Below are 24,916 nucleotides of genomic sequence, written 5' to 3' on the forward strand. Positions count from 1 at the left end.
CAATTGGTAAAATGAGTTTGTGACCATGGCCTATCCGTACCTATATCAATCTCAGTAGAATGTTTTGTTTGTGGGCAGACTGAGCAGTTGCCACAGGGATGATGTCCGACAGCAGGTGGTAAGTCGCACAAAGTGCCCAAGATTCTCCTTGGTGTTTCTTTGGGGCGAGTGTGCACTAGGCGGTCCCTAATACTATTTGCTCTTTTAAAAGCAAATAGAGCCAATGCAATCTTGTCATTACTATGGTTTAGGATACGCCAGTGCTTCTTGATAATTTTCTGAAGGTTGTTGCTTCTAGTGTTGAAGGTGCTTACAAGGGTCAGTCTTTCAGTAGGACTTTTAGGAGCAGGCGGTTCTAGGAGCGCTTCACGGTTGTTGTTATTCGCTCGCCTATGAGACCGCTTGATGAGTGATCGCGGGTAATGTCTCTCCAACAGTTGTGAGGTCAGATTCCTGGCATGGGTCTTAAAATTCTCCACTCTTGAACAGTTCCTCCGTACTCGGAGGAACTGTCCGTATGGTAAATTATCCCGTACGGATTTGGGGTGGTGGTTATCGTACAGAAGCAAGGAGTTCCTTGCCATCGGCTTCCTATATAGCTCACTCTGCAAGCCTGTGGCTGTCACATAGATCAAAAGGTCCAGAAAGGACAGTCTTTCCCTGTGAGCCTCAAAAGTGAATTAGAGGAATTGGTTTCTACTATTAAACCATAAGTGGAACTCACTCACGGTTTCTAGGCTACCTCTCCACACTACCAACACATCATCAATATAGCGTTTCCACCATTTTATCGATGCATGATATGGGTTGGTAGGTGTAAGAACATGCTGTTGCTCAAATTGGTGCACTTATAAATTAGCTAGGCTCGGTGCAAAAACACTGCCCATGCTCGTTCCAGAGGTTTGAAGATATATTGTGTCCTCGAAACGGAAATAGTTGTCTTTCATGGCCAGTGTGGCCAGAGCCATAATGAAGGAAACCGGTGTTATGGTATCACAGATGTTCTCCCCCAGGATGGATGTAACCACTTCAAGAGTTTCATCCTGGGAGATAGAGGTATATAAAGACTCCACATCGAAAGAGACCAATAGGTCTCTTTCAGGATCAAAGTCGATGTCCGGGAGTACTCTCAGCACATGGAAGTCTCCCAAAAACAAGATATGGACCAGGATAAGTAACAAATGAATACTGTAGGAGTAACACAAAGATTGGTGGAAGAAATATGCAAGAGGTGGTATGACCTATTCTCCGGTAAGAAGAAGTTAGCATTTAGAAGGAAGGAGGCATCAGCTACTGTAGGAGGCCTCAGTAAAGATCCACCATCCACCCCTATGCAAGTGTTGGTCCAATCCAGCTTGCAGCCAGAAGCTATCTCGGTAGTATCTACTATTAATACTTCTGCCCCTGCATCAGATCATCAAGGTTACCTGTTTACGTTTACATTTATAAACATAATGTCCCTTGTTTAAGTTATACCTAAACTTTACAAAATACATATTATTATTTATTTACATACTAGCTTACCCGTCGCGCGTTGCTGCGATCTCCGAAGAAAGGAAATTCAAGGAAACTCGTCATGATAACATTCAATTTACATTGTGTCATTTTTATTGAAACATATTCATTTTAATATGGAAAACATTTCAAAGTGTCATTTCAATTCTATTTATTTATTCGAGTGCCTGTGGATACACGATTTTTTGTTTTTCCGTCTGGTGCGTACATCAGTATTTGAAAGATTACGAGGGCCCTGGGGGGGCCGATATTTAAAAAAAATTTATGCCAGAAACCTTCGCGGGAGTGTGCTCAACAACTTCCCAAAGTTTCCTGGCGATCGGATGAATGATGTTTTAATTCTATTTATTTATTCGAGTGCTTGTGGATACACGTTTTTTTGTTTTTCTGTCTTGTGCGTACATCAGTATTCGAAAGATTATGAGGGCCCTGGGGGGCCGATATATAAAAACAATTTATGGCTGAAACCTTCGCGGGAGTGTACTCAACAACTTCCCAAAGTTTCATGGCGATTGGATGAATGGTGTTTTAATTCTATTTATTTATTCGAGTGCTTGTGGATACACGATTTGTTGTTTTTCCATCTGGTGCGTACATCAGTATTCGAAACATTATGAGGGCATTGGGGGGCTGATATTTAAAAAATGTTTATGGCAGAAACTTTGCGGGAGTATACTCAACAACTTCCCAAAGTTTCATGGCGATCGGATGAATGGTGATTTAATTTTATTTATTTATTCGAGTGCTTGTGGATACACGATTTGTTGTTTTTCTGTTTGGTGCGTACATCAGTATTGGAAAGATTATGAGGGCCCTGGTGGGCCAATATTTAAAAAAATGTATGCCAGAAACCTTCGCGGGAGTGTACTCAACAACTACCCAAAGTTTCATGGCGATCAGATGAATGGTGTAGTAATGCATAAAGGACAAACAGACAGACAGACAGACATACATTCATTTGTATATATATAGACTCGCTTACGTGTCGCGCGTTGCTGCGATCTCCGACGTATGGAAATTCAAGGAAACTCGTTATGATAACATTCAATTTACATTCTGTCATTTTTATTGAAACTTATTGATTTTAATATGGAAAACATTTCAAAGTGTCGTTTTAATTCTATTTATTTATTCGAGTGCTTGTGGATACACAATTTTTTGTTTTTCCGTCTGGTGCGTACATCAGTATTTGAAAGATTATGAGGGCCCTGGGGGACGATATTTAAAAAAAAAAGAAAATGATGCCAGAAACCTTCGCGGGAGTGTACTCGACAACTTCCCAAAGTTTCATGGCGATCGGATGAATGGTGTTTTTATTATATTTATTTATTCGAGTGCTAGTGGATACACGATTTTTTTGTTTTTCCGTCTGGTGCGTACATCAGTATTCGAAAGATTATGAGGGCCCTGGGGGGCCGATATTTAAAAGAAAATTATGCCACTGTCAGACCCCGCTCTAAAACGATATCTTTGGTTTGCAAGAGTTTTGGTCGACTGGCTGCTCCCACTGTTCTAGCCTTGTGGAGCTGGCGGCAGCGTTTGGCCAAATCCTAGTCATGCAAGAACCATCTTCCTGGTTGCGCCATTAGTGCAGAAGGTTAGCGTTCTAGCGGTAATCTGCAGACCGCCATTTCAGGAGCGCGAGAATTCTTCTCTGCGCACTTCAACTGTTTTTCCACGGCGGCAAGACGTTCCTTCTTGCGCGCCTTCAGCTAGTATCCTGACAAGGGTTTCTGTTAGCGTTTTCTTGTTTCCTGAGAACACAGAAACCAGTTAGTTGTTCAACGCTGTTTGCTGAGCATATTTTGAACATTTAAAACCTCCGCTTATTTCTGCAATTGCCACTTGGTGTTTTCAAGCGGTTTCCAGGTTGAGTCTCTACAGCAGCTTCCTTGAAGCATCCAGTAGATTCCCCGGGAGTCTGGAAGAAGCTATAATTCTTCCGTTTCCAGAATCCTGAATTTCGAAGAGGCATGCGGAAGGAGTCAGTTCCGTTTTGGGCTAAGTTCCGAAGAGAAGAAGACAGCTGGTAGGAGAGTCTAGTAGTATTTCTTTGTGAACTAACTGTGACAGACATTTAGTACAAACCTTCCTGAATTAGAATATCTCAGCCAGTTCATTCTAGAAACTGTGACAGACATTTTGATGTATAACAGAGTCCAGAAAATTACAGTCTACAAAAGAAAGAGTATTCCATGAACTCGTTGAATGTTCCATACCAAATGGGATTCCAAGTTGCTGAACCCACCTTCAGGTTACAGTCTGCAAGTATATAGGGGTATCTAATGATATGCATATAATTGTTACCAATGTGTACCATCTCTAATTCATCACTGGAATTCAACAAAGACTACTCCCTTTGGCTTGTCGAGTTGGGTACCACAGCATTCTAAATTCCTTTTGGAACATTATATAGAGAGCAGCTAATTCCACCCAGTATACAGGTAGGACTCATGTAGGACGAAGTTAGTTCAGTTCCAAATTATAAGTAGAACTGTATTAATGATGTGCTAACTCTTGCAGGTGAGACCAGACCAGAAATATTGAAGAGTCTTGGTGACACCAGGGTGGCAGTCTTTTTTTTTTCATTCCACTTCCCCTTTCCCTTACTCTTCTGGACTTAGAGTAATCCGGGTCTAGGGGAGTTGGGAAATTCTCAGCAGAAGGTTTCACCTTCACGCCATCAGCTTCCACGGAAATTCAAGGAATTCAGGTACACTTTGTGACAGATTGAAGTGTCCTGCATTTCTTCCGTCTGAGCAAGATGGCTGAAGGTTTAGATTTGAAGGCGTTAGCGTCCGTTCTGGAGGTGTGATGTATTCCTATAGGTTCTGAATCGATCCCCCTATTCCTGACCCTATTCTGGTTAACAAACCAACAAGTTAACTAGCAGTCAGCCCATGAGGCAGAAAACCCCCATGATGCAGGAATCGTTATCTGATAAAGCCACACTACGGCACAGGAACGTGTTATCTGATTAGGTCATAACGCTTGCCATCTAATTAGACGAGCGATATTCCTCCAGCCCCTGATAAGGCATACAGAGTTCTCATAACAAATCAAACCTATGACAACCTGGGAAAAACCCTGCGGCCATTGTTTTGATTTCATCGAGAACTACAGCAAAAGAATGTGCTAACGACCAAGTCGTATGACATCCTTATTGACGTATCTATGTCCATCCTTACGTCAATCTCGGCACCTTAAAGGTATAAATATTACCGATATTGCCCTATGCAAACACACGCGGTGGTGACGAGACGGAGCAGCCATACTTGCCGAAGCCCAGAGCAGAGCAGACCCCGCTGGCGCAGCCCCGCCTTCCTGACGCGCTGAGAACGAGACGCGCTGCTTTCTCCTGCCGAGAAATCCAGCACCGGCGCTTCCGGGTAGCCCTCGCAGGCAGCCTGGAATATCGAGACCAGAGAGAGAGATACCATCCCTCATTCATCCTAACTTCCAGGTACAGAACTGAATAACCCCTCGCAGAGAATTCTTTAGTCAGTCACTTGGCAAAAACAAACTTAACTTAAACTGTAACTTTCTATTCCCGCCCACGCATCAGGCTTAGGTCAGGTACACGGGGTAGGCGTATTTAGAAACACCAGTTGAGTACGTTTAGTCAAATGTATATGTGTATGTAATATATTTTAATCATTTTAAACCTTCATATGGCTTAGAAACCATATCAATGTTTTTACAGTATTATTTTATACTTCTGCTTTTAATGTATGCACTTTACTTAACTATAAGTATTGCAATAATATCGATCCATTTCTCTTGTATGAGAAAAGAGACTGATCAATAAATAACATCTTTTATTGAACACGCCCGTCTCTTCCTTTTCTCTACAATCTGATGAGACTAAGAATGCACGTACTGACTGAGTAAAATAAATTGCCTTTTGTTCACACGACTCTCGAGATATACTCTTGATTAGGGGAGAGCAAAGTTGTCATGTTCTATGGTTGTCAGAAACTAAATCCCTTCTTGTCTAATCAGGGGAGTTAATTCTTTCCTGAACATTCGAGAAAGTTTCTAGTGAACTCTGAGCTAAGCTGGCAAATCCAAAACTTTAAGTCTAATATCGACAGTAGTAGACCTAGTTAACGTCTGGTCTAGGCCTATACTATTGAAGGTATTATTCCAATGCGCAGAGCCTATTGGGATGATAGGAACTACACTACATGGCGCCCAACGCGTTTGGAAAGGGCGATAAAACTAACGTAAGACATTTAGAGTAACTCAGTCGTGCTTTCTCACTCAGACCCCTTTTTCCCATAATACTCCAAAGACGTCTGGAGTGGGTAAAAGGTAATATCCTCCAAAACCTCGCAGGAGGGAACTCCTATGTATGGTACTTGGTTTAGTCAACGTTGAAGGATACACCGTTCCAAAATATTGTGCATCTAATCCTTTGTTTCCATAAGAAACCTGATCTGCAAACAAACAGAATAACCTTCCTGTCGGTAAAATGGACAGTGAAGATGAAAGAGAGGCAGTTAGAATAGCAACTGAACTCGCAGCAGCTGATGCTACTATGCAAGAAGCAGACCAGCATATAATACTCATCCCGGTCATCAAAAGAAAATCTATAACCTTAAAACTTATAGAAAATGTACTGACACCTAGAGGTGGCACAGTCATATTCGTAATTGAGGCACACGAATATCGCCAGACAGAGGTATACTATTCATGGATACATTTTCCAGCAGCAAATGCTGTAACAAAGTACTTCCACTATTACAAGATAGAGGAACCTCCTGATATTTACACTCCTTTCGAGGAGGTGGAAGTACCACTCAAATTTCAAGAGCATTTGCTCTTATTTGATGGCACCCTAAAACATAATAATCACATCACCAGGCTCGGTCCTTTAGGTAGACCAGGAGCAACGTGGCCGGTCCTAGCCGGATACACACCACATCCAGACATCGAAAGAATGCCTGCACCAGAGCTTTTAACACAGCTAAAACAACTAATAAAAGTACATAGACAATTAGTCCAGTATGTGATGCGGACTTCAACAATTCAACCAGCAATTAAAATTCCACAGCTGACCCCTCACCAGGGGAACACAAATAAAATTACACCACAGAACATACAGTCCTGCCTAGGTAAAGTACCGGCTAAACGGGAACAAATACCATTCTGGCTAGCACAAAAAATCACCCAAATAGAGGCGGTGTTTGCAGACACCACCCCGCTAGAAAAACACCGGATTCTGACTATCTGTCTTCCAATGGGAATCGCACCACAAATTGAGGACTGTGACACTTGGGGTACAGTCTTTGCTTCCATCTACACAAAAACGCACGGTGTTCCATCCATCTCGGTAATACCAGATGTGCTGAAACAAATTCAAGATGAATATGGTCCGGAACCCGCTTTAACTCTTGGTATGAAATTACTAAAAGACTTCAAGCAGGTCTCGGCTATATTGTTAGCCAACATAAAGGGTGAAGCAGCAAATGTGGCGATCCGCCAGAGGTTAAAAGAAACAGATATAGCAGACCAACCAGCTGAAATTGCCAGAATCATAGAAAAATCCTATGAAGAACTAGGTAGAGATAGTTTAGGTGGAATACCAGTAAAACCACAACTGATTGAAAGTCCTGAAAAAATATTTTTTAATAATAATTCAACATCACAGAAAAAGAGCTGGGATGGAAACAAAGAATCCAATCCTAAAGAAAAGAAATTCCAGTCCAGAGGAAGGTCTCCTAGGCGAAGAGAAAAATCTCCGAACCAAAGACACAGGTCACCTCAGAGTGACCCCTCTGGGAAAAAATATAACCTTAGAAATAGGGATAATATAAAAAAGCCTGATAGATATCAAGACATTGATACACGTCCCTCTCAATCTTTTCAGACTTCCTCGCAGAAATCGGAAAGAAGAGGACGATCAGAACAAAGAGAAGAGCATGCCAAGTCCAAAGACAAGGAACCTGCTCATCTAAAAAAGAAATTACAATTTCCAAAAAAGAAGGTAGCCAGTATCAAGGTAGTTAACAATGCCGAGAATACTGAGGACACAACTGAAAAACGGAGAATGGGCTCAGACAATGCTAGACAGCGCAGCAGAAGTGAGCATAGCTCGCAAAGTCCTTATGAATCATCTGGAGACAGTGGACACGAATGAATATCTTCAAGTGGAAACTGCAGACACCAGAGTTAGCAAACCTCACAAAATATATGAAATAACATTACGTATAGAGGGGGATAAGACTAGAAAAATAAGGGGACTATTTTGGGATAATCTCTCCAAGGGCTATGACATCCTTCTAGCTGAGAAAGATTGGCCACCAGAGTTTGTTAGGGAGTGCCCTCATGGCGAAGAAATAATTATGCCTGCCTTCTCAAATCATATCCCAATTCATAAAAAATACACACTTGCTAGACAGTGGGCAGTGGCTCAAGCTCCTGCTTTATATAAAAATCACGTAGGATGGGATGAGGACTCTCCTCCTCACAAAATCCAGTTAAAATCACAACCTACTGCACAAAGGCAGTACCCAATTAAGCAAGAAGCTAAAAAACAGGTAAAAGAAATACTAGATCAGCTAGAATACCAGGGGGTGATTGAAACTTGCACCTCACAAATGAACAACCCTTTGTTTCCGGTCTCCAAACCAGACAATTCATACCGTCTAGTTTTGGATTACCGACACCTTAACTCATGTTGCAAAACTTTTGCAGTGCAAAATTCGCATAGTGCTGCACTAATGAATAACATAGTGCGCAAAAAATACAAAACAACATTAGACATCTCTAATGGATTCTTTTGTCAAAACATAGCACCAGAGAGCAGATATTTGTCTGCGTTCTCAATAAATGGCACTCAAAAACAATTCTGTCGGTTAGCCCAGGGGTACAAGAACAGCCCGGGGGTATTCTCAGCGAGAGTAACAGAATTACTACAAACATATGACGACGAAGCATTATCTTATGTCGACGACATATACTTAACAGATGATGACTTGGATACTCACTTGAAGAGAGTGAACACCATAATACTTGGGTTCGCAGCAGAGGGTTACAAATTCAACTTTAAAAAATCCAGAATTGCCCATCTTACAGTCCTGTTCTTAGGATATGAATTATCAAGTGAAGGCAAAAGCCTGGCTGACAATTTCCTAGAGAAATGTGCCGTACTCCAAGCACCTAGAACACTAAAAAACTTACATTCAATTCTAGGCTTCCTAAATTTCGGAAGAACATAAATTGCAAATTACGCAGAAAGGGTCAAACCCCTTTATGATCTAATAAAACCAGATTTTAAAAGAACAAATTGGACTCAAATACACACAGAAATTCTGAGATCCTTACAAACAGACATGTTAATTAAAGCAAAATTAGAAACACGTGATAACACACGCAATCTTGTGATTCGAGTCATCCCAGGAAGATGCGGATTCACATACCTGACCTCTAATGAGGGAGAAAAGGTACCAATTGCATTCAAATCACACTTGTACACAGAAGCTGAACAGAAATTCAGCATTGAAGAAAAAATTGTTCATGCAGTTCAAACCGCAATAGCTAGAGAAAAAGATCAAGCAGACGGTAGACACATCACAGTCAGAACAGCAGAATCAGCCTTTGAGGCATTAACAACACCGTGTAATTTACCAACAACAACATTGAATCCGGAATGGATACAATGGGTGAATTCAATCACAACGGACAAAGTATACTACTACTTTGATCCAGAACTAGAGGAATTAAAAAATCTAGAATATGTAAGAACATTCCCTCTGCCAATCGACATTCTGCCTTTACGACATTACGCCTGTGTAATTTATACAGACGGACATGCTCAACCCCCCGTTTGGGGAGAACAAGCATACAACCCCACATGTGGGATTACAAAAAAAGTGTGGCGCGGAGGTAAACTAAGACCTCTTTTAACAAAAACACACTCAGTAGAAACTAATTCAGAACAACAGACTGAAATAATAACATTGAAAATGGCGCTACATAATGCGGATCGCGAATTCCCGACACTTATAGTGTCAGATTCATATTACTGCGTCAAATCATATAACAAGGATTTGCAGACATGGATTCAAACCGGTTACAAAGATGACAATGATGCACCAATAAAGCAGAAATTGCTCTGGGAACAAATAGCTCTTTTACAAAAAGAACTACCAAAGACTCACGTGACACACTCACTGAGTCATCAACGTGATGGCGTTCACGTTGCAGGGAATTCATTGGCTGAAACAGCCACAGCGGCAGCCACTAAATCGGCTCCCGTAGTTCGAAAAAAGCGTACATTAAAATACATTGACGGTGAAACAGTGCTGGCGGTGAAAACGTCATCAAAAGGCGACTGCTCAGCGCTACCGATCAACTATCCACTCAATTATACATACATAATCGATGCAAACTCCGTCCCTTTTGCTCGAATCCCTGGAGTGGGGGATAGAGTGATTCCAAACATGGACAGGAGAAACTTGTTAATCGCAGACGCACATATGGGCGAGGGTCTCAGACACCTCAAACTAAAAGATTCTCTGGAAGAATTACAATCAAGGTACTGGTGGCCAGGCATGAGCCTGCACCACACCATGTTTGTAAAAAACTGCCCAAACTGCAACAGAAATCGCAGTGGGGAGAGAAACAGTGTAATACCTCGTCGTTTCACTCCAGGAAAAATCAGGAGTAAAAAGCAAGGCTTGCGATTAACATATACGGGCTAGTTTCCACTTATAATGTAGATCACCAGCACTCGGCTGACGTCTGGACTGTTATACAAAGATTTGCGAGTCTAAATGGCATATACGCTAAGAGCATGCTACGTTTGACCATTGTTTTCACTCTAGCCCTCCAGCCTAAGGGGAAACATGGCCAAATGAGCATAGCACAGCGGGAATCTTCTCACTTCCTTCCTGAGGGATACGGGATGGTGTAAAGAAAAAACCAAGGCATAAAGCAATCTATAACGGAAAGGATATTAGGTTCGGGAGCTGGGTGGGTCAAACATCTAATAAGTGTCCAACGTAGTCTAAATAACTTGCCAAGAAATTCTCTGAAGGGATTCAGTCCGTACGAATTATTATTTGGAACTAGGATGTTGATCTCTGACCTTGATAGTCAGACTTCAGTGGTGAAAGAAAAAAGCTTTGATATCAAAGACCGTTTGGCTATTTTGCCGGACTTAAACGAAACAAGAAAAGACCTGAGCAACATAAAGTTGAAACAGCAGCCAACAACCACTGAAGAACCACCACCTGTCCCAGCAAGACCTGTCTGGATTCCAAAAATCGGGGATCTAGTCAGGGAAAAGATCGCGGTAAAGAAGGAATTTGGGCCTTCTTACAGAAAAGCAGTTCCTGTCTTGTCTGTCAACGGGACAAGATCAGTAGTACTACCGCCGCTTGCTGGTAAAAAGGAGAACCAAGTTGTATCCATCGACCTGGTAAAACCACAATCATGTGGCCGATAACAAACAGTAGGCCAAGTGGACTCCCAATAAGTAGCAGAACACCAAGGTTTGCTACCAGTACAGAGGTCCTAACTAAGAGGCTCATCACATTCGAAACGCCTACAGAAGAACAACAAGGACGATGCAACAATGCAATGGAACTTAGACCTCTGAAAACCCAAATAAAAACATTTAGCAGAGACACACCAATCTATAATGAAGTACCAAGTGCAAATGCAAGAAACAGTGATCATGAACCAATTGGAACAATTGACAGAACTGCATCCGGCTACTTCATAAACTTCGATGATTCCTCTGAAGGCTTCAGTGAATCAAAGACACAGGCATCATCGAAAACCTTTAAAGATAAAGCTAAAGAACTTTTGAAACAACTGAAAGAAACATATCTGATTTCTCCATGGATTGAATTTTGGGTGGGTTTTGGTGCATTTATCCTCATACTTTGGCTCATCATGATACTAACTTTGGGACGCTTCATTGAGGGAAAATATGCTAAAATGGACACAGCAAGTCAGAAAATCAACTTGATCCTCAAGCCACACACATCTTCACACGTCGAGAAAAGAGAACTTTCTTCAGTCAACTTCACAGCCAATCCTATACCGGGTGGGGTAGCATGGGACAACACTGACTACGAAATCTATGGTCTGGTTGAAATCCTGAAATATCCACACCAAATTAAGATCTCTTTGAGTGACTTTGTAAAACCAAACTCATTTGCTGATGATTGGGACTTCGAAAGCATTAATAATATGATGTCTGACTTAGTGATGTCTGCTAAATTTACCAAACATGATTATTTGCAGGGTTCTACAAATTATGATAGTATGTATTGCTACAACCACTATGGTAACCATTTTTTACATAAATCTGCACAACCTAGAAATGTTTTAAATTATAATCAATGGGAACATTGTGCAACACCTCCAAAAGGAAGCTCAAGAACCGTTTATGACAAATATTCATACTTTTCAGGGTTTAACACAAGTAATGCTGAAACATTTTATTTCAAATTGTCAAATAAGACAGGGACAAAGACCATGATAACAAACACAAAATTGATATATTCAGACTCATTCTTTGAAAAAATGAATACTTTTGGTTTTGATTATTGGGACAAAAATGTTGAATTGAAAAGTGTTTGGGGTACGAAAGAATGGCAAGTACAGGGTATAGAATCTTTGTTTAGAGCCTGCATGATCCCAGAACAAATTATATTTTTAAATGACACTGTTCAACAAACCACCTGTCTTGGCTTAGCCGAAATCAAAGACTTAAATAAACCGTCTATTCCAAAACCAACAATGTACAGCAATAGCTCTACAGATGAAAAGATAGACGTAAACTATGTATTAAACCAAAACAGAACACATCCTGATTGGAAACAGTGGTTGATCTGGCCCACAGATACTAATAACTGTCAAGACAGATTCCTGAACAAACCACAGGGGTTCAAAATGACCAGGCCAGACCCTAGATATCCTCAAAGACAACACCCAGGGATAATAACCACCTACAGTGTGGGCAAATTATGCCTTCAATGGCTACAAACTTCCACACTGGCAGAAATTAAGCAACACCTATCTTTACTTACTGATGGTGCTGACTTGCGTGATTTCATTATGGGACCACGCAAACAGCGTCAAAAGCGTTTCATAGCAGCCTCTGTATATGCAGCATACAATGAGGCCTGGAAGTTTACTCAAATTGAAACAGCAGAGAGAATACGGGAAATTGACCGTATTAATTTGGAAAAATCACTTTCTGTAGTGGACAATGGGTTAATGACTCTGTCCTCCAGAATTTTTTCTTTGGACAGCATTGTGTCTTCAGCAATCGACATATTATCGCAGGACTTACTGTTGTTACAACACGGTCAGTCTCAATTGCGTTCTATTGTACAGCTTGGCTGGACGTTACAAAATCTGCGTTCAGGCTATGTGCCTTGGCGTTTAATCAACACAACGTCACTATTCCAAATCTTTAACCTTACTGATAGACAAATCAGTATGGCACAAAAGGGTGCTGATTATACAATCCTGAGCATTGAGAAACTTGAGAGATTACCAGTGACAATGTCAGAACGACCTGTCAGTGAATGGATAATACATGGGATAATTAATATTCCAATATCAACCTTCAGGTTTCAATACTGCCAAAAATATATACAGGCTGGCATGTACGAGAAATTGGGAAAGGGGTACATTAAAACAACATGGAACCTGCCCTATTCACATGCATGTGTCAGTAATAAAGGACAGAAAGTGTTTCTTAGTGGCAATAATTGTGCAATGTCACTAAGCGGCACACTTCTGAGTAACGGAATTAGTTTGCATGGAGCCTGTGAAGGGAACTCAAATAACCTTTCATGTCACCAGCTAGGCGCACCTGCAACAGAGATAGAACCATTCTTTCAAAGACTCTATAATGGGAGTTACATTCTAATTGTAGATCGCAGATGTTGTAGTCTTATGCCCGGGACTCCTTATCTCGTAACTACGACTGCGAAGGTCAAGTGCTGTGGACACTCATTGTTCCCCAGCTCCTTTCCAGACAGGGAGGCAAGGGCATGGCCCAACTTGAAAATTACTTCTATTCGAATAGATACTTTAAGCAGAATGAAAACAGTGCTTCTTCAGACGCCTACCAGGCTCACGTCATCAAAGGAAACGTATGATCTACAAGTCGCAAGGACGACTGCAGAGATACATTCTTTGTTATCGACTAATTCCCCCATACATTTCGCAGAAATCCTGAACGAAATCTTAAATATTTCTGATACCACTGGGGTCTCAAAGGTATTTAAGACAGTATTTTCGATGGCATTAACACCATTCAAAGCCATACTGGGTATTTTTCCAGACTTCGTCCATTCGATTTTTGGCGGACTTCCCCTCATTTTAGGACTAATTGCAGGAATACTATTCCTAGTCCTTATTTTTCGTTATGGCAAACCATGTCACAGACAAAACACCTGCGACAAGGGAAGAAACAATCCTAGCCATTGGATACCGGGACCGGATAACAAAAATCCTGGGACTATCCCGGCTTAGAGACCTGAACATGACTTGGTTTCTATCATTTCGACCAATGTGGCAACGATGTGTTTTACCTGTATTAAGGTGCCTGCTATGCGGAGAAGAATGCGTGTTAGACACCTGTCTGACGCTACAATCGGATGCGCCAATGGATGCAGAAACATTGTTGAGTCCAACAAAGGCTCATGCTTTGTGCTGCCCTCAACGGCTACCAATCCTGATGACGGCATTCGTGGAAGCTTCACCACTACGATTAAGGGGTAGTGAAGTTCAAGATGAAAGCAGCATCGATCAGGTACGACCTTCTGTCAGCAATCCAAATCAGAACGTCAATGGAGACAATCATGCGCACGAATGCATGGTTACACCTTTTTCCGAGTTAGTGGAACTTTCCCAGGAAGCTGTTGACAGCTTTTTCGAAAGCCTAAATGATATGATGTTCTCACCAGAGCAGAAATAGAGACTTTTGAGCAAGCTCACACACGGCGTTCCCGACACCCTGAATTTGGCCTTCAACTTTAATAACAGAATACCATGAACAGTTTTCCCTCCAGTTCACGGACAGCAATTGTTTCAGCAGACCTAAAATATTTTTGCATATTTTTTCGGGACACTTATCTTCTGCTTAAAGTAAGAAACTATTCTTAAAGAACTAAGATTTCTATTTTTAGATAGCTTATAGATATTAGCTGCCCGCTGGTATGTTCATAAATATTTTATTCTGTGATGGAATGGTCTCGAACATTTTTTCTGTATTAAGAGCCATTTCATGTGTAAATTCTCATATGCCAAATAGCAATAATGTATACAATGCGTACTTACTTTAGCATTATTCTACAGCTTGAGTGCATACTATACATATGACTACATTTTTCCGTATATTTGGTAATTTCAAAATGCATTTGTGTATTTTGGGGTGGTAAGGTATACACAATACCCTATAGTATGTTGTACTATGTTTTACTATGCCTAGATTAGTAAATATGTCCATAGTTAGCGTGGAGTGGGTGTGATGTATTCCTATAGGTTCTGAATCGATCCCCCTATTCCTGACCCTATTCTGGTTAACAAACCAACAAGTTAACTAGCAGTCAGCCCATGAAGCAGAAAACCCCCATGATGCAGGAACCGTTATCTGATAAAGCCACACTACGGCACAGGAACGTGTTATCTGATTAGGTCATAACGCTTGCCATCTAATTAGACGAGCGATATTCCTCCAGCCCCTGATAAGGCATATGGAGTTCTCATAACAAATCAAACCTATGACAACCTGGGAAAAACCCTGCGGCCATTGTTTTGATTTCATCGAGAACTTCAGCAAAAGAATGTGCTAACGACCAAGTCGTATGACATCCTTATTGACGTATCTATGTCCATCCTTACGTCAATCTCGGCACCTTAAAGGTATAAATATTACCGATATTGCCCTATGCAAACACACGCGGTGGTGACGAGACGGAGCAGCCATACTTGCCGAAGCCCAGAGCAGAGCAGACCCCGCTGGCGCAGCCCCGCCTTCCTGACGCGCTGAGAACGAGACGCTCTGCTTTCTCCTGCCGAGAAATCCAGCACCGGCGCTTCCGGGTAGCCCTCGCAGGCAGCCTGGAATATCGAGACCAGAGAGAGAGATACCATCCCTCATTCATCCTAACTTCCAGGTACAGAACTGAATAACCCCTCGCAGAGAATTCTTTAGTCAGTCACTTGGCAAAAACAAACTTAACTTAAACTGTAACTTTCTATTCCCGCCCACGCATCAGGCTTAGGTCAGGTACACAGGGTAGGCGTATTTAGAAACACCAGTTGAGTACGTTTAGTCAAATGTATATGTGTATGTAATATATTTTAATCATTTTAAACCTTCATATGGCTTAGAAACCATATCAATGTTTTTACAGTATTATTTTATACTTCTGCTTTTAATGTATGCACTTTACTTAACTATAAGTATTGCAATAATATCGATCCTTTTCTCTTGTATGAGAAAAGAGACTGATCAATAAATAACATCTTTTATTGAACACGCCCGTCTCTTCCTTTTCTCTACAATCTGATGAGACTAAGAATGCACGTACTGACTGAGTAAAATAAATTGCCTTTTGTTCACACGACTCTCGAGATATACTCTTGATTAGGGGAGAGCAAAGTTGTCGTGTTCTATGGTTGTCAGAAACTAAATCCCTTCTTGTCTAATCAGGGGAGTTAATTCTTTCCTGAACATTCGAGAAAGTTTCTAGTGAACTCTGAGCTAAGCTGGCAAACCCAAAACTTTAAGTCTAATATCGACAGTAGTAGACCTAGTTAACGTCTGGTCTAGGCCTATACTATTGAAGGTATTATTCCAATGCGCAGAGCCTATTGGGATGATAGGAACTACACTACAGGGGGATTACAGAAGCAATTAAGTGAAACCAGGGAAGAGGTTAGAAAGTCCAATGTAGAGGCAGGTTATCTCCGTCAGAGATTAGATCAACTGTCAGTGAGTCCCAGTCCTAACTTCGGGGGGTTAAGGGCTCCCACGTTTGATCCTTCCCCTTCCTCCTCCTCCAGTTTAACTACGCAGGTTGTACATGCCATGTCGCCCACCATTCCTTTGGCGGCCCCAGAGAGGTTTCAGGGAGATCCTCATAAGGCCCAGATTTTCATGACCCAGTGTTCTCTGCATTTCCTTTGTAAACCAATTCTATTTAAGGAGGATCAGTCCAAGGTGGCTTTCGTGCTTTCTTACCTGAGTGGTGATGCCGTGGCGTGGTCCATGCCCTTAGTAACTACGAATAGTCCAGTCTTGTATAAATTTGAAGACTTTAAAGCGGAATGTTTGCGAATTTTTGATAGGAGAACCATATCTCAAACCACCGACAATGAACTCTTAGATTTAAAACAGGGGAATAAGGAATTGGTGGCATATCTGGCGCAGTTTAATAAACTAATTGTCGAGACTAATTGGCCAGCAGACAAAAGGGCAGCAATTTTCTACAGAGGACTCAAGGATGAGTTGAAGGATGGTCTCGCTCAAATTCCAAAGAGACCTACTGATGTCTCTGAGCTCATAGACCTTGTGCTTCAAATCGATCAACGGCAATCTGAGCGGCGGAGTGAGAAGCGTAAGGATTTTAAGCCGTTTCCTCCTCGTCTGGATCGAGTTCGGTCAGAACCTGTCAAGAATGTCGAAGGCAGCAGCGGAGAGGAGCCCATGCAAATTGGCACAGTGAGAGGTCCTCTCACTTTGGAAGAAAGGGAGAAACATCGGATAGGAAAGCTTTGCATGTACTGTGGCCAGTCTGGTCATTTTGTCAGAGAATGTCCCAAGAGATCAAAGTCTAAGCAACGGGTAAAAGACAGACCCCACCAGTAGATGGAGTTGCTCTGGTGGGAGTTTCGCAAGAGACAACTCCCAAATCTCAATCATTAGCCAACACCTTACAGTCGGCGGCACCTCATTTGACCTTGTTCTGCAAGATTCAATTTGGAAAATACAGTGAGGAAGAGGTTGCAGTTATGTTGGACTCTGGAGCAACCGGAAACTTTTGTGATATTCAGTTTGCAAGATCATTGGGAATCCAATTTGAGAAAAAATCTCATCCAGAGCCGGTGCGGGCAGTCGATGGAACCAATCTATCATCGGGACCAATAGTTTTTGACACAGAGATGATCACTGTTTTGGGACCTGGAGAGCACCGAAGTTATATTCATTTTAATCTGATTGATGCTCCACAGTTTCAGATGATTCTGGGATTACCGTGGCTTACTGAACACAATCCTCACATTGATTGGGCAAGTCGTACAGTGGAAATGAATTCCCCCTATTGTTTGGAACATTGTTTCCATCCACCAACGGAAAAGATTCAGTCCTCAATGCCACAGGGTTTGGCTGATCGTGTTCAGATGATCTGTGCAGTGGAAATGCCCGAGATTCCCATTGAATATCAAGATTTAAGAGAGGTCTTTAATGAAAAGGAAGCAAATAAATTGCCACCCCATAGAGAGTACGACTGTCGGATCGAGTTGGAGCCGGGAGCTTCCTTACCTTGTAGTCGGATTTATGCTCTATCAGAACCTGAAAATCTCCATTTGAAAGAGTACATTGAGCAGAATTTGGCATGTGGTTTCATTAGACCATCCCAGTCCCCAGTGTCTTCTCCTCTCTTCTTCATTCTGAAGAAGGTTGGCTCTCTGAGGACTTGCATTGATTATAGAGCCTTGAATCAGGTAACCAAGAAGAATCGCTATCCGCTGCCCCTCATTTCAGAACTTTTAGATCAAGTGAAGGATGCTCGCATCTACACCAAGCTGGATTTGAGGGGGCTTACCACCTGGTTCGGATGGCAGAAGGAGAGGAGTGGAAGACGGCCTTCCGAACTCGGCTGGGGTTATTTGAATACCAAGTAATGCCCTTCGGGTTATGCAATGCCCCTGCAGCCTTTCAACATTTTGTCAATGATATTCTGCGAGAGTTTTTGGACCGTTTTGCTGTGGTATACATTGATGATATACTCATATTTTCTGACAATCAAGAAGAACATGTGGGCCATGTCCGAGCAATTTTGGAACGGCTTCTGGAGCACCATCTATTCGTGAAACTGGAGAAATGTGTTTTTCATTCAACCAAGGTGGAATTCCTGGGATTTATTCTTTCTCCGGAAGGAGTGTTTATGGATGACTCTAAGCTACAAGCAATTCGTTCCTGGCCAGCTCCTAAGTCTGTGAAAGAAATTCAAAGCTTTTTGGGCTTCGCAAATTTTTATCGCAGGTTCATTCAAAATTTTTCGGAAAAGGTTAGTCCCATTACCAGGTTGTTAAAGAAGAATGTCCGTTTTGACTGGAAAGAGGATTCGGAAGAAGCTTTTCAATCTTTAAAAGCGGCCTTTGTTTCGGCCCCCATTCTGCAACATCCAGATATTAAGGAGCCTTTTTTTATCGAGGCCGATGCTTCCAATCTGGCCATTGGGGGAATTTTGTCTCAACGCCATCGGCAAACTGGTCAGCTGCATCCAGTGGCATATCCCTCGAGAAAATTGTCTCCCGCAGAAATTAATTATTCAATTGCTGACAAGGAGCTGCTGGCAGTAAAAGATGCATTTCAGGTGTGGAGACATTATCTATTGGGAGCAAGGCATGTGGTGACAGTTTTCACGGATCATCGAAATTTGCAATTTTTGAAATCAGCACGCACCCTTACCCCTCGCCAGCTTCGTTGGTCGCTTTTCTTTGCAGACTTCAACTTTGTCTTGACTTATAAACCAGGATCTGCTAATGGAAAGGCCGACGGCCTTTCTCGTATCAGTACTGAAGGAGAAGCAGAAAAGAGTTCGGAGGGCTATATCATTCCTCAAGAGAGAGTGGTGGCCACGTTGGGAATTGGAGATTTAATCAGAGAAGAGTTTTGCAAAGAAGATTATGCTAATTGGACCACGGAAGGGCAGGATCGGGAAGTAAGGGATGGAAAGCCCTATGTACAAGGAAATTTTTTTGTTCCTAGTGAGATCTTGCAAAAGAAAGTCATTCAACAGCTCCATGATCATCCTTTGGCTGGACATAAAGGAGCCGACATGACTTTGGAACTTGTAAAGAGGAATTTTTTTTGGCCAGGGATGGACACTCAGGTGAGACAGCACGTAGCCACTTGTGAACAGTGTGTCAAGGGAAAAAGTTCCAGACAGTCTCCTCAGGGTTTGCTTCAACCATTACCTACAGCCCCTTCTCCTTGGCACACCATTTTAATGGATTTTATTGTGGAGTTACCTTCCAGTCAGGGTTACTCAGTCATTTGGGTAGTTGTAGATCAATTCTCCAAAATGAGTCACTTTATTCCTTTGAAAGCTTTACCCACTGCCCCGCAATTGGCCTTGTTGTTTGTCCAACACATAGTTAGGCTACACGGTGTCCCAAGAGTAGTGATTTCTGACAGGGGCCCGCAATTTGTTTCCCGATTTTGGAGAGCATTTTTGAAGGGGTTGGGGGTGGATTCCCGTTTGTCTACCAGTTTCCACCCAGAGACTGATGGTCAGACGGAGAGAGTGAATCAAGATCTGGAGCAGTATCTTCGCTTGTACTTAATGGATCAGGAAGGAGAGTGGCCTGATTTGTTGAGCACAGCGGAGTTTGCATATAACAATTCAGTTCATTCAGCTACAGGTTTCTCCCCATTCTTTTTAAATTCCGGTCGACATCCTAATCTGTTCTTGAGGGGGGTGGAGGCAGAAGTCCCAGCAGCTGAGGAAGTGATTCAGAATCTACACAAGACATTTCGATTGGCATCTCAAAATCTTTCCAAAGCAAAACTCGGATATAAGAAGCAGGCAGACAAACGAAGAAGAGAGAGTCCCATTTTTCATGCTGGGGATTTGGTTTGGATCTCTACTCGACACATGAGGCTAGTTGGAAATAGGAAGTTTCAACCTAGGTTTGTAGGTCCATTTCCAGTAGAACGCATGATAAATCCTGTTTGTGTGAGGGTTACCTTACCTCAGTCCATGAAAATTCACCCCTCATTCCATGTCTCGTTAATCAAGAAGAGCCCCCCAATGCTGAGACAAACTCGTCCACCCACTCCTATTCATGTTCATTCGGCTGAAGAATTTGAAGTGAAGAGAATTTTGGACTCTAAGAAGAAGAGAGATCGCCTTTTCTATTTAGTGGATTGGAAAGGTTTTGGTCCAGAAGAGCGATCTTGGGAGCCAAGTTCTAATGTTCATGCTCCAAAGCTGGTAGCGGAATTTCACAAAACTTATCCACAAAAACCCAGGGAGGGGTCTTTGGGGGGGGGGTACTGTCAGACCCCGCTCTAAAACGATATCTTTGGTTTGCAAGAGTTTTGGTCGACTGGCTGCTCCCACTGTTCTAGCCTTGTGGAGCTGGCGGCAGCGTTTGGCCAAATCCTGGTCATGCAAGAACCATCTTCCTGGTTGCGCCATTAGTGCAGAAGGTTAGCGTTCTAGCGGTAATCTGCAGACCGCCATTTCAGGAGCGCGAGAATTCTTCTCTGCGCACTTCAACTGTTTTTCCACGGCGGCAAGACGTTCCTTCTTGCGCGCCTTCAGCTAGTATCCTGACAAGGGTTTCTGTTAGCGTTTTCTTGTTTCCTGAGAACACAGAAACCAGTTAGTTGTTCAACGCTGTTTGATGAGCATATTTTGAACATTTAAAACCTCCGCTTATTTCTGCAATTGCCGCTTGGTGTTTTCAAGCGGTTTCCAGGTTGAGTCTCTACAGCAGCTTCCTTGAAGCATCCAGTAGATTCCCCGGGAGCCTGGAAGAAGCTATAATTCTTCCGTTTCCAGAATCCTGAATTTCGAAGAGGCATGCGGAAGGAGTCAGTTCCGTTTTGGGCTAAGTTCCGAAGAGAAGAAGACAGCTGGTAGGAGAGTCTAGTAGTATTTCTTTGTGAACTAACTGTGACAGACATTTAGTACAAACCTTCCTGAATTAGAATATCTCAGCCAGTTCATTCTAGAAACTGTGACAGACATTTTGATGTATAACAGAGTCCAGAAAATTACAGTCTACAAAAGAAATAGTATTCCATGAACTCGTTGAATGTTCCATACCAAATGGGATTCCAAGTTGCTGAACCCACCTTCAGGTTACAGTCTGCAAGTATATAGGGGTATCTAATGATATGCATATAATTGTTACCAATGTATACCATCTCTAATTCATCACTGGAATTCAACAAAGACTACTCCCTTTGGCTTGTCGAGTTGGGTACCACAGCATTCTAAATTCCTTTTGGAACATTATATAGAGAGCAGCTAATTCCACCCAGTATACAGGTAGGACTCATGTAGGACGAATTTAGTTCAGTTCCAAATTATAAGTAGAACTGTATTAATGATGTGCTAACTCTTGCAGGTGAGACCAGACCAGAAATATTGAAGAGTCTTGGTGACACCAGGGTGGCAGTCTCTCTTTTTTCATTCCACTTCCCCTTTCCCTTACTCTTCTGGACTTAGAGTAATCCGGGCCTAGGGGAGTGGGGGAGTTGGGAAATTCTCAGCAGAAGGTTTCACCTTCACGCCATCAGCTTCCCCGGAAATTCAAGGAATTCAGGTACACTTTGTGACAGATTGAAGTGCCCTGCATTTCTTCCGTCTGAGCAAGATGGCTGAAGGTTTAGATTTGAAGGCGTTAGCGTCCGTTCTGGAGGGATTACAGAAGCAATTAAGTGAAACCAGGGAAGAGGTTAGAAAGTCCAATGTAGAGGCAGGTTATCTCCGTCAGAGATTAGATCAACTGTCAGTGAGTCCCAGTCCTAACTTCGGGGGGTTAAGGGCTCCCACGTTTGATCCTTCCCCTTCCTCCTCCTCCAGTTTAACTACGCAGGTTGTACATGCCATGTCGCCCACCATTCCTTTGGCGGCCCCAGAGAGGTTTCAGGGAGATCCTCATAAGGCCCAGATTTTCATGACCCAGTGTTCTCTGCATTTCCTTTGTAAACCAATTCTATTTAAGGAGGATCAGTCCAAGGTGGCTTTCATGCTTTCTTACCTGAGTGGTGATGCCGCGGCGTGGTCCATGCCCTTGGTAACTACGAATAGTCCAGTCTTGTATAAATGTGAAGACTTTAAAGCGGAATTTTTGCGAATTTTTGATAGGAGAACCATATCTCAAACCACCGACAATGAACTCTTAGATTTAAAACAGGGGAATAAGGAATTGGTGGCATATCTGGCGCAGTTTAATAAACTAATTGTCGAGACTAATTGGCCAGCAGACAAAAGGGCAGCAATTTTCTACAGAGGACTCAAGGATGAGTTGAAGGATGGTCTCGCTCAAATTCCAAAGAGACCTACTGATGTCTCTGAGCTCATAGACCTTGTGCTTCAAATCGATCAACGGCAATCTGAGCGGCGGAGTGAGAAGCGTAAGGATTTTAAGCCGTTTGGGAAATTCTCAGCAGAAGGTTTCACCTTCACGCCATCAGCTTCCACGGAAATTCAAGGAATTCAGGTACACTTTGTGACAGCCAGAAACCTTTGCGGGAGTGTACTCAACAACTTCCCAAAGTTTCATGGCGATCGGATGAATGGTGTAGTAATGCATAAAGGATAAACAGACAGACAGACAGACATACAGACATACTTTCGTTTTTATATATATAGATTATCATATATATTATTAAAATACGTATTAGTGTTTAGTTTTACAAAAATACTAAATAAATGATGCTATTACATGATTAAAATGAAATTTAAACATCATTGTTAGAATAATATATTTCAGCTTTTCTTAGGGTTCTATACTATGCATTGAGGGTAATATAGTCCAATGGGTAATAAGAAACACACTCAGAAAGCAAATACACTATTACATTTTATGGTTTTTGCCACTTACAAAAATAGTGATCATTGAACAAGTACGTATTCCTGTAGTAAAAAAAAACAAAGAAACAATTAGTATAAATGTGACCATTCCCACGTTTTTCAAATATAAACCATCATAAGTAAAAGTTTTTATCCACTGGCCCCTTCTCAACCTACTAATAATGCATAAACTGAAACTGAGGATGTGGGCGAGACCCCATATCAGACTGAAGAGGAACACGCATAAACTGTAATAAACATTCTAACAGACATAAAGTGGAACAAGCAGTCAGTTCAATACTACTCCTTTAGTAGGGCGCACTACAAATACTGGTACCTTTAGCTGAAAATGATGATCAAAGCATTGCATCAGTACCTGTAGTGCACAGAGAAAGATGGCTTGTAAGACAGACTGAAAGGCACGAGATGCACAATATCTATGAGTCATCACCTACATCTGTACAATGTCATGTACTGGGGCAATCCGTGCTCAAAACACAACTCGAGCAGCATCTGAATAAGTGGAAGGGTAGGAAGATTACAGAGAGCCATTTTTTGAAGCCGAATGAGGTTATGAGGTTATGAAAACAAGTTTAACTATGGCTTATACAGACAGATCTGGCCACACAAATAGCTCAATTCAGCACCACTCAGTCCCCAATAAAGACACACGAACACTCAGCTGCAAACATTTGGACATTCTGTGGAAAGGCTCGCTACAATGTAATCAACTATGTGTAGAAGAACAGCCAGCATGTAGGTTGCATCAATACCCCGCAATGCTCATTTGGCAAAGACCCTTGCAAAAATTACACATACGCTTGAGGAAATGCAAACTGCTAATTTAGTAAATAGGCCACCAATGTCTGGTGGAGAAACTGAGGAAGGCTCAAGTGAGAGCAGTATGTCAGTTTGTGGGCCTTCTAGACTGAGGAGCAATAGAAGAAAGAGTGAAAAGGGACAAGGAAGGGCCACCATGCATTCTAATCTATGACAAGCACTGGATGTCAAAGGCATAAACAGTAAATAAACGATGACAATGTGTATTAGAACTTCAAGATGATATGATTTATTTACTTTATTTAAATGGAACAATATTGTGTTTGAAAAAAACTACAATTCTGCTCGTGTGCATCGGAAAACATAATCTGTGAATAAACAGAAAAACAATACTTACTACTTTGGAAATTTGGTGCAATGTGTTTCTTTATATTAACAGATATGTTGCAAGTACATCACAAATAGTTGTTTATCACATCATCTCAATATGCTTGTTCTTGCAGCATCAGGTGCTGGATGTTGAAAGCGAGGGCGATTTCATCATTCTCTTCTGAGTCATAGGTTACTGTTTCACTGGGTAGACTACTACACCAAGCTAGGTTGTGTAACATAGCACACGTGTGGCTATAACCTTGCAGCAATGTCATATTCCAGGGCACACCCACTTTTGTGGAGACATCTAAATTTGCCTTTAAGAAGTTAAAATGTTCTCGCTGTAATGCAACTTATTTGTTTGTGGGCAGCATTGTATCTCCTTTGCCTAGGAGCTGGAATTAAGGAGTCCTATTTCACATATGCACTGTCGCCTGAACGATAACACCGCT

Source organism: Lissotriton helveticus, chromosome 8 (genome assembly GCF_964261635.1).
Source record: "Lissotriton helveticus chromosome 8, aLisHel1.1, whole genome shotgun sequence".
Taxonomy (NCBI): Eukaryota; Metazoa; Chordata; class Amphibia; order Caudata; family Salamandridae; genus Lissotriton; species Lissotriton helveticus.